General features: G+C 45.2%; 1 protein-coding gene across 1 annotated transcript in view; it reads left to right on the top strand.

Moving 5' to 3' along the window:
* Positions 1 to 2,500, top strand: part of LOC134463641 (xylosyl- and glucuronyltransferase LARGE1) — a 178,553-nt gene that overhangs the window by 1,051 nt on the left and 175,002 nt on the right. The window contains exon 1 of the mRNA XM_063216828.1: positions 1 to 248. This exon is cut by the window's left edge and continues 1,051 nt beyond it. The gene's annotated coding sequence lies outside the window, so the exon portion shown is untranslated. The remainder of the gene's footprint in view (positions 249 to 2,500) is intronic.

Here is a 2,500-nt window from a genome sequence, read left to right as displayed (position 1 = left end):
CATATGGCCACTCTGTTATGACAATGAGATAAAGATAAAGGCGCCACCTGATGCTGAAGGATTTGGACATAAGCGTATGGAATTGACACATAAACAAAGGCAGTCGGTGGTTGCAATTGGCCAAGCCCTCCCTTCAAATGCCCCTGTGTTTGGCACACTGGCAGTAGGCTACAGCTGTGACTGAAACGGAGGACTCCTTCAGTTCGCCACTTCATCCTCCCTGCGGAACCAATCAACATTGCTCTCAGGTAAGGGTTTTCAAACATATTCCTTGGCCACCTGTAGGCCTACAGTCGTCTTGTAAACCCTTTATGCAGAATTGAAGTATGGAGATTACCTCAATAGCATTTTGTGACTGTATTATGGTGTGAAGAAATTATAAAATAAACCACTCTATTTTTGTGAGGCGAAGTGGACCATTTACATATTCAATCCAGAAAAATAGCTGAAACAGCCTGAAATAAAATCCAAGAGGGCGTGTGAGTCACTCTATCCATCTCTCTATGTTTGAAATGCTGTGATACTGGTAGGGCCTTTTGTAAGCCTACTGCACAATGCTCCATTGACTCTCTGAAAACACTGGACATGTGCGCTGTACAGATCTGTGTGCGATGCATCATTACCCTGCCTGTCTTGTTTGTGTCCTGCACTGTGTTGTGTGTGTGTGTGTGTGTGTGTGTGTGTGTGTGTGTGTGTGTGTGTGTGTGTGTGTGTGTGTGTGTGTGTGTGTGTGTGTGTGTGTGTGTGTGTGTGTCTTTGTGCGTGTGTGCGTGCATGCAAACGTGCGTGCGTGTTACCACGAACAGGGGAGCTTAGATCAGCAGCACTGGATAGCTCCATTGATTTCTCAGTGAAAGCTGTTTTGGTGTGAAATAAGTACATTTCAGTAAGCAATCATTACAGTCTGATGACTGTAAATGTTTTTTTTTGTTTTTTTTCTGTTTTCAACTCTGATGCCTACTGAAGCAGGATGAGCAGTGACATGAGAATCAACTCTCTCTCTCACACACACACGCACACATACTGTACACACATTCGTGCACACACATCTATTTGCTCCCCGCTGTCCGACACACACACAGACACAGACACAGACACAGACACACACACACACACACACACACACACACACACACACACACACACACACACACACACACACACACACACACACACACACACAATCTCTTTGCTCCCGTCTCTTAGACACAGAAACACACGCCACTATCTCTTTGCTCCTCTTGCACCTTACCTAGCCCCCCACCCACCTCTCCCTCTCACACACACACACACACACACACACACACACACACACACACACACACACACACACACACACACACACACACACACACACACACACACACACTATATCTGTGCTCCCCTTGCGCGTCGCCTTGCCTTGCCTCGCCTGACGTGGCTGATTAAAATGAGGCTCCTTGACCCGGTGACCTTCTCTGTCTCCGGCGCGGGCACACATGATAACAGTGTCGCAGGCTATCATCTTAGTCATTTTTCGCCCCTTAAGCGTTTGTGAATCACAATCTCTCTTTCTCTCTGGGTCACTACACCTTTAATATGGCGTCCATTTAATATGCCCCATGCTTTTAGGAGGCTATGCCTAGCTGTGTCCAGATAGTCTTGCTTCAGCTCTCTGCTCTGCCTGTCAGGCTTTTGTATTGCACACCGAGGCAATCTAACACATGCAGGCGCACACACACACACACACACACACACACACACACACACACACACACACACACACACACACACACACACACACACACACACACACACACACACACACACACACACACACACACACACACACACACAGGGAACCATTTGTCATCTTTAATTATTGCCCAGAAATGTGTTGTAAATGTATGATGTGGTATTTAGAACGGTGCCTTACCGCTGACCTTTTAGATTAGTAATTATGGGGATATTTTCCATACTCATATTTCCTGTTGGTTGGCTCTTTGCATTACCCTTTCAGCAATGTGGTTGTTCCGTGTAGATCCAGACTTTTATGTCAGACTAGGTGCTGGGTAAACATATTTCTGAACAAGCAGGAGGAATACAAATCTCCTTGGCCAAAATAGTAGCAATGTTTCTTTTTTTATTCTGGTGGTTCAGTTCTATATTACATATTAGTGATTATTTGGTTGTGTTACTCCAGCCACACTTCTGCCTTGAGCCACCATTTGGGGCATAAATGCAATTTCATTGTGTGCATTGTTTGCTGTGCCACAATGACAATGCGAGTTTCCCAGGTGGGTTTTCACTGTACTATATTATACAAGAATCACTTCACTGCTATCTAGCGTTGATCTTTTCCTCGGATGATGTCAGATCCTGTATCATTGTCCTTTGTTGCTTTGCATATCACGATAAAGAGATCATCAGTGGAGGACAAAGACAGCATTGACAAGTGCTAGCATTGACTTGTAATTGGCACACTTGACTTCGTAAGAGAGTGCCTCTCTTTTCTTCTGGC

This window comes from Engraulis encrasicolus, chromosome 15 (assembly GCF_034702125.1).
Source record: "Engraulis encrasicolus isolate BLACKSEA-1 chromosome 15, IST_EnEncr_1.0, whole genome shotgun sequence".
Taxonomy (NCBI): Eukaryota; Metazoa; Chordata; class Actinopteri; order Clupeiformes; family Engraulidae; genus Engraulis; species Engraulis encrasicolus.
This window is presented reverse-complemented; position numbering and strand designations above follow the sequence as displayed.